This window comes from Peromyscus eremicus, chromosome X (genome assembly GCF_949786415.1).
Source record: "Peromyscus eremicus chromosome X, PerEre_H2_v1, whole genome shotgun sequence".
NCBI lineage: Eukaryota > Metazoa > Chordata > Mammalia > Rodentia > Cricetidae > Peromyscus > Peromyscus eremicus.
Window position 1 is genome coordinate 16,605,431 of NC_081439.1, and position 17,584 is coordinate 16,623,014.

Genomic DNA, 17,584 nt, shown 5'->3' on the forward strand with positions numbered 1-17,584 from the left:
GGTATGTCCTCCAATATAGTATATAGTTCTCTTATAATTAGCTGTCATGTGGTTTTTGTGCTATTCATCTTTCACTCTAGCAAACTCTTTTCCTCTCTTGCTTATTTGACTGCCACCATCTGTATTGTTAATGTTATATATTAACCAGTTCATTTTTTGTGAAGGTATATACCACCAGCCCTCCATAGCCAAGCATTTTACATTCATGCTTTCATCCATAGATCAAAAATATGTGGAAAAAAATTACATCTGTACTGAACATGTACAGACTCTTTTCCCATTTTCCTCTAACTTGTATAGTACAGCTGTTTACATTGGACGTATACATGGATGAAGGGCAGAGAGTATATGCAAATAGCATACCATTTTATATAAGGAATTTAAGCACACATGGGTTTTGGTTGATGGGAGAGAGCATTCTGGAATCAGTTCCCTTCAAGTATTGATGGAAAACTGAAATGACCTTCATTAAACTTTACATATTTAAGAAACAAGTCCTAAAAATGATGAGTCATTAAAAGGGTGATTTTTGGAGTAATATAATGACTAAAGCACTGGCTTATTTAATGTAGGTAACAATAATATGGATTTTTCTTTTGCTATTTCCAAAACTATATAAATATAATTTTCATTGATATAATTTTCATTGACTGAGACTAAAAAACTAGAGAAAGACAAAATTCCTTAGGCCTGCTACTCTCGTTTCTGAGCCCAGTTTCCTTTTGTTGTGTTCATAGAACTTACATGTAGACTTACATAGGCAGAGTATTTAATGTGTGTGGCTCTACAGTTTGTTTGGCTATCTTTCAACAACAGTACATGGAGATCTGCTTCATCAATGCATAGAGGCTTGCTTGTTGAAAAGTATTCTATAGCATTATAAGTTTAATCATTTCCCTATTTGATTGGCATTTAAGTTGTTCTTAAGGTTTTTTATTGCATTGAAAATTCTTGCAATAATCTTTTATGTCCATTTACCAGTAAATGTCTCTCTAGGATAGAAAAACTTGTTGGATTAAAGGTTGTGTACGAGATACAAATTGATAGTGACAAACTGTGCTTCAAAAGGATCAGCTTATGAATAGTGTATGAGAAATACCTTTTTCCATACATTCTTACCAGCAGTGCATATTATCAACCATTTAAATTCCGTTGCTAAAGGTGTAGTTGAGTTCTACTGGGGAGAAGACAGAAGAGTAGAGGCAAGAAGTGGACAGAATCTTTTTCCAGTCTTGGCTACTGTGGTTCCAGACTCCTGACTCTCCTTGACTCACTTTTTTTTCTAGTCTGCTCTTTTGTGTACATCATAGTATCATAGTCAAGTGACCTCCTTATAGGAAGATTGCAGTATTGCTCTCTTATTTTTGAAGCAGGTTTCATTAGATAGCCCAAAGTAGTGTCAAATTTGTGATTTTCCTGCCTCAAACTCCTGAATGTTGGGATTACAGTGTATGGTACCATGCCCACTTTTTTTTAAGTGCTAAAACTTTGGAAAATGGATCTGGGTGTACTGGCTCACACCTATAATTCCAGCACTTGGGAGATAGAGGCAGAGGGTATGGATAGCTTCGTGCCATGGCAAGGCTAGCCTCAGCTACATAGTGAGTTTGAGGCCAGCCTAAACTACATGAGACTGCCTCAAACCACCTTTTTCCTTATGGTCTGGATACAAGTCCTTTATGAGAATAAGTTGTGGATCCTATCTCCCAAACTATAGTTTGTCTTTCATTTTCTTAACTCTTTCATAAACAAAACTTATTTTCTGTAAAGTTCAAATTAATTTTATTTTCAATGGATTTTGATTTCTGTGTGAATCTAGTTAATGACAACTTCCCCCTGTTTTTAGGTATTACATGCTTCATTTATTTTGAGTAAAAAAAAAAATTTTTTTTTTCAAGACAGGGTTTCTCTGTGTAGTTTTGGTGCCTGTCGTGGAGCTCGCTCTGTAGACCAGGCTGTCCTCGAACTCACAGAGATCTACCTGGCTCTGCCTCCCGAGTGCTGGGATTTAAGGCATGTACCACCACCACCCGGCCCACCCAGCTATTTTGAGTAAATTTTTATTTACAGTATGATACTAGGTCATGGTTTGCTTAATTTTTTGTCTGAATGTATGTACAACTGTATCAACAGCATTTATTTTAAAGTTGGTCTTTTCCTACTGAATTCTCTCTGTACTTTTAAACAAATGACATTTACTTAATTCATTTTGTGAATGTGTATGCATATGTGAGGGGGCTGCATGTCACTTCACATGTGTTGAGGTCAGAGGATAGCTTGGGGAAGTCAGCTCTCTCCTTCCACCATGTGAGTTCTGGAAATTGAATTCAGATCATCAGGCTTGGCAGCAAGTGCCTTTACTCACTAATTGCTCACTACCTTAGGTTTTGAGACAAGGTCTCTCAATGAACATGTAGCTAAAAATTTGGCTAGACTGAGTTGGCCAACAAAAGTCTTCATGTCATTGCCTCCCCAGGGCTGGGATTACAGACACATGTCATCGTGCCTGGCTGGTTTTTTTGTTGGGCAAGGAATTGAACTCAGGTTCTCATGCTTGCATAGCAAGCACTTTACCACTAAGCCATCTCTCTTGCCTTCTGGTCCTCTCATTCATTTACTACCTAAGCCCAGAGCCATAGTTACAAGGCTCTTTTTTTTTTTTTTTTTTTTTTTTGTCTCTCAGGGACTATGAGGGCTATACCAGTTTACATTCCTAGCAGCGTTGAATTAAGTGTTCCTTTTCCCCACATCTACACCAGCATTTGTCATCATCATTTTGTTTTGTTTTTGTTTTTACAAGACAGGGTTTCCTTGTGTATCCCTGGCTGCCCTGGAACTTGCTTTGTAGACCAGGCTGGCCTCAAACCCATAGAGATCCACCTGCCCCTGTCAAGTGCTGGGATTAAAGTTGTATACCACCACTGCCTGGCCAAAGTTGTTACTTTTTTAGTATTATTTCTTTTATGTGATGTGGATGGGTGTTTTGTTTTCATGTATGTCTATGCACCATGTGTGTGCATGATGCCGACAGAGGTCAGAAGAGGTCATTGAATCCCCTGGAACTATAGAGTTTGAGTTGGTTTTGAGTGGGAAATCGAACCCAGGTCCTCTGGAAGAACAGCCAGTGCTCTTAACCCTTGAGCCATCTCTCCATACTTTGGAAGAAGAGTTTTAATATGTATTTGTCTAATGGCTAAGGATGTTGAACATTTTAAAGCATTTTCAGCTGTTTGCATTTCATTTTTTAATTGGGTTGTTTGTTTTCATGTTTAATTTTTTGTTTTTATATATTCTAAATACCAACCCTCTGTTGGATGCTGTGTTAATTACTTTTCTATTGCTGTGATAAAACAGCATGACCAACGCAAATTATAAAGAGAGTGTTTAATTGGGGTTAGGTTTCCAGGGGGTTAGTGTCCATGATAGTGGAGCATCACGGAACAGCTGGGAGCCCCTACACTGCAAGCAGGATGCAGAGAGTACACTGGGCATGGCACAAATCTGTTGAAACCTCAAAGTCACCCCGAGTGACACACCTCTCCTAACAAAGCCACACCTCCTAATCCTTCCCAACAATTCTACCAAGTGGGGGCCAAATAGTCAAACATATGTGTAAATGCAGGACATTCTCATTCACACTGCCACACATATCTCTTGATAAGATTTTTTCCCACCTGTAGGCTGCCTCTTCGTTCGTTTGCATCTTTAGCTGTACAAAAACTGTTTAGTTTCATGAGGTCCTATTTATCAATTTTTGGTCTTAATGCCTGTACTATTATGGTCTTGTTCAGAAAGTCCTTTCCTGTACCAGTGAGTTCAAACATATTCCCGACTATCTACTCTATCAGAGTCAGGGTATCAGGTCTTATGTTAAGGTCCTGGATCCATTTGGAGTTGACTTTTGTTCAGGGTGAAAGATGAAGATCAAGTTTCACTCTTCTACATGTAGCTATCTAGTTTGACCAGCTGTCTTTTCTCTGAGTATTATTGGATTTTTTGTCAAAACTCAGATGTGTTCATGAGTCCAAAATTCTATTCTATTGATCAATGAGTCTGGTTTTTTTTATGTCAATACCATGCTGTTTTCATTACTACAGCTCTGTAGTATGATTTGAAATCTGGGGTGGTACTATCTCTAGCAGTTTTGCTGTTATTTAGGACTTTTTGGCTATCCTGGGACTTTTGTGTTTCCTTATGAAATTTAAGATTTTTTTTTCAATTTCTGTGAAGAATTGTATTGGAATTTGATGGGGATTGTGTTGAATCTGTAGCTTGCTTTTTGACAGTATGGTCGTTTTCACAATATTTTGTCAATATGTGAATGTGGGAAATACTTCCATCTTCTGGTGTTCTTTACAGTTTTTCTTTTCAGTGTCTTAAGGTTTTCATTGTACAGGATTTCATTTCTTTGGTTAAATTTATTCCAAGATGTTTTTTGAGGCAATTGTGAAAGGTACTGCTTTCTCTGAGTCCTTTCTCAGTATGTTTGTCATTTGTATATAGGAAGACTACCAATTTTTATGTGTTAATTTATATCTTGCTACTTTGCTGAATATATTTATCAGCTGTAGGAGGTTTCTAGTGGCATCTTTAGGGTCTTTCACCTATAGAACCATATCATCTGAAAATAAGTATATCTTGACTTCTTTCTTTCCAATTTGTATCCCCTGATCTCCATCACTAGTCTCATTGCTGTAGCTAAGACTTCAGGTACTCTGTTGAGCAGGAGTCGGGAGAATGGACAACCATGTCTTATTCCTGATTTCAGTGGAAATGCTTTGCGTTTCTCACCATTTAGGTTGATGTTGGCTGTGGACTTCTTGTATATTGCCTCTATTATTGTTCAGATATATCCTCTGTATCTTTAGATTCTCCAGGACTTTTATCATGAAGGGGTGTTGGATTTTGTCACAGGCCTTTTCTGCATCAAATGAGATGATCCTGTGGTTTCTGTCCTTTAGTCTACTTACATTGTGGATTATGTTTGTTGAATTTTGTATATTGAACCATTCCTGTGTCTCTGGAGTAAAGCCAGATTGATCACAGAGGATAATCTTTTTTATATGTTATTGAATTCTATTTGCAATTGTTTTTGGTATTAAGGGTCCATTGCATTCCATTCAAATTTTAGAACCAACTTTTCCACTTCTTCAAAATTGTTTCGAAAGAGATTGCATTGAATATGTAGATCACTTTGGAGAATATTATTGTCTTAACAATATTAGACATCCAATGTTAGTATTGGATGTCTTTCCATTTATTTTTGTCTTTGTAGCCTTTCACATCTTATACTTCCTTTGTTAGATTTATTCCTTCTCATTTTTGATATTACTATAAATGCAATTTTCTTTTTTCCTTTATGGATTTTTCATTGTTAATGTATAGAAACACAACTAATTCTTATATGTTGATCATACATTTTCAACTTTGTAGAATTCTATTAGCTGTAATGTCCTCATCCCCACCCCAACCATGGTGGGTTCTTAAGAATTTTGTATATATAGGGATTTTTTTCTGTTTTCCAACTTGGTTCTCCCTTTTAAATTTTTACACTTATGTTTAATTAGTTTTGCTTACAAGCAAGAATTTTCTATTTCCAATGGTGATTATGTAACATCATTAGGTAAGAATGTCAGTTTAAAAGGAATTTATACAGAATCCTAAAAAATAATAGATGTTAGTACTCTGTAAAATGAAGCAAGCTTGACTATTAGCAACTCTCTGTGCCTGTTACTCAGAAGCAGTTCTATTTTGGTCTCCACATCCTATCATTTTTAAAACAAGGCCTTTATTATTGCATTCCTATCAAAGCCTTAAGACATGGGGTTTCTTTTTTTGGGGGGGGGTGTATTTTGGCCTAGAAATTTGTGATCTGCCATAGACATGTATCCAAAGGTGTTTGTTGTATCATTTCAGTATTTTGGTTTTATTAATTTGGTACTACTGCATCCTGTGGTTCATCCTTTTCTGCTGCTGCCAGCAGTGCTTGTAGTAACAATAATACTGTAAGGAGAGTCATTACTGTCACTTATTGATCTTTCAAGATACCAAGGAAGCCAGGCAGTGGTGGCACACGCCTTTATTCCCAACACTTGGGAGACAGAGGCAGGAGGATCTCTTGTGAGTTTGAGGCCAGCCTGGTCTATAGAGCGAGATCCAGGATAGGCGCCAAAGCTACACAGAGAAACCCTGTCTTGGAAAAAAAGAAAAAAAAAAAAGATACCAAGGAAATAGCCCCTGTTGACATAACTAAATATTAGGGTACCATATTTTAGTGATAAAGCTCCTTATGGGGGAGTAAATGAATGTGTTTCAGGTGTATTTTGCTTTTTTTGCTTTTAAGGTTTTGTTTTTGAGACGGGTTCTCACATAGCACCAGAGGCTGGCCTTGAACTTACTATGTAGCTGAGAACAACCTGGACTCTTGATCCTTGTCTTAGTTAGGGTTTCTATTGATGTGATGAAACGTCATGACCAAAAAGCAAATTGAGGAAGAAGGGATTTATTTGGCTTAACTTCCACATTGCTGTTCGTCACTGAAAGAAGTCAGGAGAGGAACTCAAATAGGGGAGGAGCCTGGAGGCAGGAGCAGATGCAGAGGCCATGGAAGGGTGCTGCTTACTCTCTTGCTCCCCATGGATTGCTCAGCCTGCTTTCTTATAGAACCCAGGACCACCAGCCCAAGGAAGGCACCACTATGGACTGGGCTTTTCCTCATTAATCACTAAAAAAAAAATGCCCTACATACAGCCCAGTCTTATGGAGGCATTTCCTTGATTGAGGTTCCCTCCTCTCAGATGACTTTAGCTTGGATCAAGTTGACAACTATTCAGCACAATCCTCTTGCCACCAGTTCTGAGTGTCAGAATTATAGGTGTGCACCACCACATCTAGCTTTGTTCCTGATTTTCATCTCTAGCTGCTGTTTTCTTCCTTTATATGGTATATCTGGAGATCTTGATCTATCCCGTCTTCATTTTATAAAATTCTCACCTACTTTTATTTGACTTTGTTCATCTGTCCTTATTTATGTGCATTCCAAATTGTAATTTAAACAAAAAAAATTTTTTATACTCTAGAGAAAGAACACATTAATGTATATATCAGTTATTTTTCTTATTTCTATGACTAAATACTTAACAAGATGTAACTTAAAGGATGAACTATTTAGTTTACAGTTTAAAAAAGAATACAATCCATCATAGTGGGGAAGGAATGGCAACAAGAATGTGAGATAGCTGATCATATTTTGTCTGTAAGAATGTGAGATAGCTGATCATATTTTGTCTGTAAGCAAGAAGCACAGAACAGATAGGAAGTGGGGCCAGGCCACAAAACCTCAAGACCCACTTCTCCAGTACGGGTCCTCCAACTGAAGATTCCACAACCTCCCAGAACAGTGCCATGTAGTCAGACTTTTTCTGTCCCACCTGCCAGCTCCCAAATCATGACACAGAGACTTAATTACGAAAGCTTGGCTGGTAGCTTAGGCTTGTTTCTATCTAGTTCTTACAACTTTAACCCACTTTTATCAATGTACTTCTTGTCTCATGACCTTATTACCTTTATTGTGAACTTCCCATGCTGCTTCCTCTTCATCTGGCTGGCGACTCTCTGCATCTCTGCCCTTCTTCCTAGCATCCTCTCTGCCCTGAAAGTCCTGACTAGCTATTGGCTATTCAGCTTTTTATTAAACCAATCAGAAGGTGCCTTGGCAAAAACACATGTTCACAGTGTACAAAAAGATTGTTCCACAACAGTGCCACCAGCTAAGAACTAAATGTTCAGACACATGAGCTTAAAGTACAACATTTTACTTTCAAACCACAATATTCTGCCCCTGCCCCCATCCCAATTTGTTCATGGCCATCTCATAATGTAAAATTGTATTCATTACAACCTCAAAAGTCCCTATAGTCCTTAATAATTCTAACACTATTCAAAAGTTGTAAGATTCAAGTCAGGAAGCTACACGCTTCCAATATACAGGAACATACAGTAAACATTTCCATTCTAAAAGGGAGAAATGGGGATATAGCAAGGAATGATCAGACCAATGTAAAACTGAAACCCAGCAGAGCAAACACCAAATGCTACAACTTTCCCTGTTGGGCATCTGGGGCTTGTGATAGAATCACCTGAGTTCCAAGGGACTGAGTAGCCCCACTCTTCCTCTAGCTTTGCTCCCTGCAGCACACATAACCTCTGTGCCAGCTACACTCCTGGCCTGAAGCTTTCTTTGGCAGATAGATCTTATGGTTTTGGATTCTCCAGTACCCTAGAGTCTCTATGGTAACTTGAACTTTACTTTCATAGCTTCACACATTGGTGTATCTTGTCTCCTTGCAGGGACTTCAACCCTGCCACACATTGCCTGGATTCAGCACTTCTGTGGAACCATGATGCAAAACTTGATTACTTCCTCAATTCTGAATCTTTTATGCCTTCAAAACCAGTATCATGTGGGTGATGCTGCCATGTTCAGCTGCCAGTTCAAGATACATCTTAGATCAAAGATACAGTGTCCTTTGTATGCTTTTGTGGCTGAATCTGGGAAAACACTTTTTTATGAAGTTGCTTTTAAACTAGGAACCCACCCCTCCAGGGATTATTGTCAGTTTTACCCTCTCTTAAAATTAATTCACTTGTTCACTAGTTGGAGCCTTTGATGGATGAGTTCTACCTTTAGGATACATTTCCTGTCATCCCAGTGCAGAGTACTGTTACTCTTCAATAGTGCTAATTATCTCTTTAACAATTACACCTACTTTTGTACCTTACATGGCCACCTTTTTAAACCTAGTCAAGTTATTTTCTTCATCATCCTGCTCACTTTTCATATCTTTATAAATTACGTGGATAAGAAGAACAAGGAATAACCAAGACCTGTCCTAACCTTAATGCCATCCTGTCTTGAGATTTCTTCCACACACACAAAAGGGGTCTATTACCTTTTAATTCAGCCTCATTGAATTTCTTAGGAAACTGCCAGAATACAGCTAGATTAATTGCTAGAATATGAATGGCCTCTAGGCCAGAAGGAATCTTGTTCCCTTCTGAAACCTCAAGTACTAGGCCTCCCGTGATCCACATTTCTTTTGGCATTCTGGTTTTCTGAATCCTATTAGAATGTCTTCATTTTGTTTTGCTTACAGTATTTAAGGGCTTTTCTACCCTATATCTCCAAATTCTTTTACATTCCTCCTATAAACCAGTTCTAAAGGCCTATGAACCACAGGGCTGGAAAGATGGCTCTGTGGTTAAGAGAGGACGTAGGTTCACTTCCCAGTACCGACATGATGGCTCACAACCAACTGTAATTCCAATTCCAGGGAGTTAGACACCCTCTTCTAGTCTCTGGCATCTTGAACACATGTGGTACATAGACATACATGCAGACACAAACACTTATCCACAAAAAAAATTTAAAAAATTAAAAAGTCTTATTAACCCATGGGCAGGTGTATCACAGCAAACAGCCCCACTCCTCAGTACCAATTTCCTGTATTACTTTTTTTTACATGACCAGATGCTTATTGAGAAGCAATTTAAGGAAGGAAGGGTTTATTCGGGCTTAATGCTTTGAAAAGGGATACAGTGCATCATAGTAAAGAAGGGAAGGCAGCAGGAACCTGAGGCAGCTTGTCACATCACATCCTCAGTCAGGAAGCAGATAATAAACAGGAATCAGGCCCAAGCAGTAAAAGTTCAAAGCCCACTTCTTCCAGCAATGCTCTGTTTCCTAATGATTCCACAACCTTTCAAAACAGTGCCGTGGGATAGGGACCAAGTATTTAAACATATGAACCTATGGGGGTTATTTCTCATTCAAATCACAGCAGTATATGAAAATTTCTCTGAATCAGTTTAAGAAATTACATCATCATGACTAATCTCACATGGTCTACTATAGCTTCTTTATCTTGATTCTCTGCAACTATACTGTTGGCCTGTGTCTCTGTCTATAGCTGATTTGAATCTGCCTCCATGACCTCTATGACTACTGCTGCTACTTCACAACCTCCTTCTCCCCCCATCCCAGTTGCTGTGGATAGAACTACTAGTTCTATTAGTAGTGGTAAAAATTAGCATTTTTGTTGTGCTATCCTCCCTCCTCTCCCCTCCCCTCCCCTCCCCACTCCTCCCCCTCCTCCCTTCCTCTCCTCTCCTCTCCCCTCTCCTTTCCCACTTCTTCCTCCTCACTCTCACTTTCCCCCCTCCGAGTGCGTGTGTGTGTGTGTGTGTGTGTGTGTGTGTGAATTGAACCAAATGTTAGGCAAGCAGTTTATTAAACTGAACTACATCCTCAACCCCGGTCTTATTCATGATCATAGAGGAAACTTCTCAGTTTTTCACTTGACTGTGATTTAATTGTGGCTGTAATAAATGCCCTATATAATGCCTTTATGTTTTTGTTTTTTTCTGAGGAGAATTTTTATATGACTCTACACCTTTATTTATTCACACATTCTTATATGCACAGTGGGGAGCATATACAACATGATGTGTCCATGGAGGTCAGAGGACAATTTGCAAGAATTGGTTCTCTTCTTCCACAATGTGTGTCCCAGGAATTAAACTCAGGTTATCAGGTTTGCCAGCAAGCACATTCACCCACTGAGCAATCTTGCCAGCCCTATAAGACTATTTTGTAATCTTGATATAATATTGCATTTTATGAATTTGTTTTTCTGTGTAGACCAATGTCCATCTGTTCCTTTTGTCCTATTTATGTTTTATTGATGTGGTTTTCTCATGTTGAACCACTCTTGCATTCCCAAGATAGATCTTGGGAAATGGGATATAATCCATTTAATATTCTTCTAAATTCAGTTTAGTAGTATTTCATTGAGGATGCTTTATGTCAACAGTCACAAGAGATTTGGGTCTAGGATTTTCTCCTATTTTAGTACCCTTTTCTCTCCCTGGCTTCTAGATGAAGGTATTGCACACTTTATAGAATGAATAGCTTTACCCTGTGTTTTGGAACAGTTTGAGAACAGTTGGCATTAATTTTTTTAAGTATTTAACTGAAGTCACCAGGTTGGCCACAGGTTCATTTTTTTCATAGACAGTTTCTCTCTGTGTAGGGTGTTCTGACTTTTACAGGTGGTGCCACTGTGTCTAGCTTGGGCTTTTCTTTGTTACATTCCCCACACTAATATCCAGAGTGGCTCTGCAAGTTTGCAATTACACCAATAAACAGTGACTGAGAAGCTCCCTTTCCCCCATTTTCTCCAGGATTTGTTGTCAGTTGTTTTCTTCATCTTAGGCATTCTGACGAGGTTAAGATGAATCTCAAAGTAATTTTGACTTTCATTTCCCTAATTGCTAAGGATGGTGAACTTTTTTTATGATTTTTTTCGAGACAGGGTTTTTCTGTGTAGCTTTGGAGCCTATCCTGGAACTCACTCTATAGACCAGGCTGGCCTCGAACTCACAGAGATCTAGATTCCTGCCTCTGCCTCCCGAGTGCTGGGATTAAAGGCATACACCACCACGCCTGATATGATGATGAACATTTTTTAAAGGTTTTTTTTATTAAGAAAATGTTTTCATTCATTTTACACACCAATCAAAGATCCCCTCTTCCCTCTTCCCTCCTCCCGCCCCTCCCAGCCTCCCCCTCCCAACCCACTCCCAATCCCCCCACAAGAAGGCAAGGCCTCCCATGGGGAGGCACATCCAATGGAGGCAAGTCCAAGCCCTTCCCCCTGCCTCAAGTCTGCATGAGGTGTCCCATCATAGGTAGTGGGCTCCAAAAAGCCTGCTCATGCGCCAGGGATGGATTCTGATCATACCGCCAGGGGGCCCCCCAACAGATCAAGCTACACAACTGTCTCTCCATGCAGAGGGCCTAGCCTACTCCCTTGCAGGCTCCACAGCCTTGATCCAACTTTCATGAGTTCCCACTAGTTTGATTTGGTCATCTCTGCAGGTTTCCCTGTCATGATCTTAATGCACTTGCTCATAGAATCCCTCTTCTCTCTCTTTAACTGGACTGCTGGAGCTCTGCCTGATGTTTGGTTGTGGATCTCTGCATCTGCCTCCATCAGTCCCTGGAGAAAAGTTCTGTGATGACTGATCACTGGGGCAAGCCAGTTCAGTTCAGGCACCCTCTCTACTATTCCTAGTAGTCCAAGCTGAGGTCATCCTTGGGGATTCCTGGCAACTTCCCTAGCACTGGGTTTCTCTCTATCCCCATGATGTCTCCCTCTATCATGGTAGATGATGAACATTTTTAAAGGTACTTCTTAGCTACTTTTCTTTCTCCCTTTGAGAACTCTGTTCAGATCTATAGCCCACTTTTGAATGGGTCATTTTTTACTCTTATTTTCTGAGTGTTTTATGAAATCATGGTTATTAATGTCAGATGTGTAGCTGGCAAAGTTTCTCTCCTGCTCTGTGGGCTTCCTCTTTACTCAATTGTTTCTTTAGCTGTGCAGAAGCTTTTTAGTTTTATGAGGTCTCATTTGTCAATTGTTGGCTTTCCTAGGCAAATGGTCCTATTTAGAAAGTCTTATTCCTATGCCTTTATCTTGTAGGAGCTTGCCTATGTTTTTTTCCTAGCACTTTCAGTGTTTCAGGTTTCACATTTCAGTCTTTGAGTTAGTTTTTATGCAAAGTGATAAATACAGGTTTAATTTAATTCTTCTACCTGTAGACATCAGATTTCCCTATCATTTGTTGTAGATGCTATCTTTTCTCCAGTTTATGTTTTTGGCGTCTTTGTTAAATATTAAACAGCTGTTTAATGTTACATGTACTCATGTTTATGCCTTCCTTCTATTTTGTTCCACTGGTCTACGTGTCTGGTTGGGGTTTTTTGTTTGTTTTTGCCAGTACCATTCTGTTTTTATTACAATGGCTCTGTAACAATTTTGAAATCTGGAAGAGTAACCCCTCTAGCTTTGTTCTTTTTACTGATGTTCGTTTTGGCTATCGGGTCGTTTGTGGTTCCACATGAATTTTAGGATAATGTTTCCTATTTTGTGAAGAATGAGAGGAGCTTGGATTATGATTGTATTGAATCTGTAAACAGGTTTTGGTAGAATGGTTATTAGTTCTGTCGGTCCATGAGCATGGAATGTCTTTCCATTTTCTGGTATCATTCTTAATCTCTTAAGAGATTTAAAGTTTTCATTGTAGAAGTCTTTCACCTCCTAGGTTTTAGTTCTAGATTTCTTTTGAGGATATTGTGAATGGGAATGTATCCATAATCTCTTAGTTTGTTTGTTGTTGGTGTGTAGACACTGATTTTTGTAAGTTGATTTTTAATCCTGTCACTTTGATGAAATTGTTGATCACTTCTAAAAGTTTTCTGATCACATTTTTGGAATCTCATGTATAATGTCTTATCTGCAAATATGCAAAGTGACTCATTTCACTATTTATAACCCTTTAATTTCCTACCTTTGCATTATTGCTCCAGCTAGTGTTTCTAGCATTATATTGAAAATAGTAGACAGCCCTGTCTCATTCCTGATTTTAATGTAATGCTTTAAATTTTTCTCCATTTACAATGATGTTAGATACGTGTTTGTCACATATAACCTTATTGTTTTGAAATATGTTTCTTCCAATTCTACTCTGTCTAGGGCTTTTATCAAGAAGACATGCTGGATTTTATCAAAGGTTTTTTTTTTTTTTTTTTTTTTTTTTTTTGGTTTTTCGAGACAGGGTTTCTCTGTGTAGCTTTGCACCTTTCCTGGGACTCACTTGGTAGTCCAGGCTGGCCTCGAACTCACAGAGATCCGCCTGGCTCTGCCTCCCGAGTGCTGGGATTAAAGGCGTGCGCCGCCGGCCGCCACCGCCACCACCACCGCCACCACCACCACCACCACCACCCCACCCCCGGCTTTATCAAAGGTTTTTAATGCATCTATTGAGGTGATCATGTGATTTTTGTCTTTAAGTCCATTTGCATAGTTTATTTATTTTTATTTTTGGTTTTTTTCGAGACAGGGTTTCTGTGTAGCTTTGCGCCTTTCCTGGAACTCACTCTGTAGCCCAGGCTGGCCTCGAACTCACAGAGATCCGCCTGCCTCTGCCTCCCAAGTGCTGGGATTAAAGGCGTGTGCCACCACCGCCCGGCTTCCATTTGCATAGTTTATTACATTTATTGACTTGTTTATTTTGAACCATCCCTGCATCTCTGTGATAAAGCCATCTTGGTCTTGGTGGATAACCTTTTTGATCAATGCCTGTATTGGTTTGTAAGTATCTTATTGATGATGTTTGAACCTATGTTCATCAGAGATATTGGCCTGTCATTTTCTTTACTGTTCTCATTGTGTCTTTTCCTGTTATTGGCATTGTATTAGAATAATACTGGCTTCATAGAAGGGGCTTAGAGGTGCTCTTTCTGTGTCTACTTTTTTAATAATAAGGACTGGTTGTAGTTCTAAGCAAATCTGCTAGAAATCTGCTTTGAATATATCTAGACCTGGGCTTTTGTAGTGATTTTTATTACGGTTTCAGTTTCCTGTGTTACAGTTCTGTTTAGGTTGTTGACCAATTCTTGGTTTAACTTTGGTTTGTGTGAAATTTGTCCATTTCTTTTAGATTTTTTTCAAGTTAATGAACTACAGGTTTTTAAAGTATTCCATTATAATATTCTGAATTTCCTTGTGTCTGTTAAAAATGGTTCCCTGTTCATTTCTGATTCTGTTAATTTGGGTCACTATTTCTTTCTTTGGTTTAGTTGGGTCAAGAGTGTCAATTTTTTGTTTATCTTCTTATAGAAACAGATTTGTTGGTTCTTTATATTGTTTTCTTTGTTTCTATTTTACTAGTTTCTGCTGTGATTTTGTTGTTGTTGCTATTTCTTGCCATATACTAGATTTGAATTTGCTTTGTTTTGTTTTCCCAATTCTTGAGTTGTATCTTTAAGTCATATATTTGTGCTTTTTCTGATTTAAGTTTGTTTTTGAGACAGGGTCTTGCTGCATAGCTTTGGCCAGCCTAGAGCCCGCAATGGAGATAAGGCTGGCCTGGAACTGAGAGATCTGCTTGCCTCTGACTCCACAGTGCTGAAATGGGTCTTTGTGATGTTTTAAAATTTATTTATTTTATCTGCATGTACACCATTCTGCCAGAAGAGGGCAGTAGATACCAGTAGAGATGGTTGTGAGTCACCATGTGGTTGCTGGGAATTGAACTCAAGACTTCTGGAAGATCAGCTGGTGCTCTTAACAGTTGAGCAATATCTCAGCCCCATCGTCTTTCTGATTTTTAAATATAAGCAGTTAGAGCCATAAATTTCCCTCCAGAGGTTTTATTGTGCTGTGTTTTCATTAAGTACCAGGATTTTTTTTTTCTTTCTTGATGTCTTCTTTGACCATTTGTCATTCAGTAATGAGTTGTTTTATCTCCTTATCTCCATGAATTTGTATACTTACTAGAGATGGGTTTGGTTTGATTTTATGTTTTATTATTTACAGTAAGATAGGATACTTGGAGTCTGTCTGAATTTGTAAAGATTTGTTTTGTTTCCCAAGATGTAGTCAAGTATTCTGATCATGATTTCCCTTCCACCAACTCCTCCCAGATACTCTCCACTTCCCCACCCACCCAATTTCATTCCCTTTCTTTCTATCTCTTTAGAAAACAAACAAGCAAGCAAGAGAAAAACACACACACAAGAATAGAAAAAAATACAAGAAATACACAGACAGACAGACAGACACACACACACACACACACACACACTTATACACAAAAAACAGTTCCCATAAAAACACATAATCGGAAACTGTAACATACAAGCAAAAGATTGTTTTAGTTTGTATCATGGAATGTTTTTCATTCTCCTTCAACTATGGGAGATAGTTTCCTGGGTACAGCAGTCTAGGTTGGCAGTGTGGTCTTTTGGAACTTGAAGTGCATTGCTCCAGGCTCTTCTGGCTTTCACTTTTTCTATTGAGAAATCAGGTGTTACTCTGATGAGTTTTCCTTTAATGTGATGTGTGATTTAGGTCCTAGATCCATTTGGAGTTAAGTTTTACAGGCACAGGATGGGGACTGACTCTGGAAGTCTCTTAATTAGGGATCTGGCTTCACAAAGGGTGGCAGAGACAGAACTGGTCTGGCCACAGATGGCCACAGGTTTGAAGGGGGCAGTGGAAATGAACTGGGAGGGGGCTACCACTGGAGAAAGAACAGAATGGAGGAGGGAAGGAGTAGTCTACTGGTAGTCTACCTGGTTCCCAGCCAAGTGTGGTGTCTTTGGTGTCTCTAGTGGTTCTGAGGATTGGTAGGAAGTCACAAAGGAATGGAGGTGGGCTAGGAAGAGTGGCTGAGGGGGCAAGGAGTAAGGGTCAGGTCATTGAGTTAGTCAGTTCCATCTTCATTTCAGCTTGAGATCTCTCCAGTATTTCTATCTCATTACTCAATTTGGTTTTTAAATCTTGAATTGGCTTTATCATTTCAATCAGTTTTGTATTTATATTTTGTTTAGCATTACTCAAGTGTGTTTTGTTATCCTCTTGAAGTTCAATGAGGTGTTTGTGTCTTTTAAATTTCTTGAATCCCTTAATGACGTTATTATTGTTCTTTTAATTCTATGCCCTGGGGTTCATCTAGATAGTTCTCATTAGAGAACATTTCTATAGGACTAGTGGGTTTGATGGGACACATACTGTTTTGGTCTTTCATATTGTTGTTTTTTAATGTGACCTGGGCTTGTGGACTTCTTTGATTGTGTGTCTAATGTGAGATTTTAGCTTTCCTTAAATTTGACCAGTGTAGGATCTATGTGTCCAGAACTAGGCTAGGTAAAACTGATGTATGTATGAGCTTCTAGATTGGACCGAGGCCAGGCAAAGCCAGGATTGGAGCTGTAGTTTTGAGTTAGGCCTGTGGTTGTAGAGATGAGAGTGGAGGAGGCAGATGGGCTTACAGGGGAAGGACCAACCAGGTCATATCAGCATCACCAGTCTGGAACTAGGCCTCTGCAAAGGGATGGATGGGATTCTAGGGATGTAGTCACCAGGTAAAGCTCTTTTGTAAACTGTGGCCTGTGGGTATGGAGATAGTTGCAGGGCAGATAGGAGACTTGATGGTTCTTTTTGTATGAAGGTGGGCTATTGATTTAGGATCTTTCATTGTTTTAAATGTAGGTATTTGCTGGCTTAAATTGCTCTCTGTGCATTGTTTTTGCTGCATCTTTTAAGTTTTCATATGTTCTATTTTTGTTTCAATTCATATCAAAGGCTTTAAAAAGTTTTTTAAAAAGTTTTTTATTCCTTTTTATTTTTTGAGTGTTGTGTGAAGGTCAGAGGGCAACTTAGGGGAGTCAATTTTCTCCTTCCACAATGGGATCCCAGGGGTTGATCTCATGTCTTCAGGCTTGGTGGTAGGCATCTTTACCCACTGAGCCATCTCACTGAGGCCATATCAAAGTCTTTGAAATCACACAAATGATTATTTCTTTGATTCTTTTTGAGTATGTATAATTTCCACCTAGTATTGAATTTTTGCTTTTTTTGTAGTTGGAGAAGATGCTTTCCATTATTTTAGTCTTTTAGAGCTTATTGATATTGAGGAGACAGCTAAGGGAGGATGGAGTCATATGTGCAATATA

General features: G+C 38.9%; 1 protein-coding gene across 4 annotated transcripts in view; it reads left to right on the forward strand.

The window, feature by feature from the left end:
- Phf8 (PHD finger protein 8) overlaps positions 1-17,584 on the forward strand; it is a 103,048-nt gene that overhangs the window by 63,342 nt on the left and 22,122 nt on the right. The window lies entirely within an intron of this gene.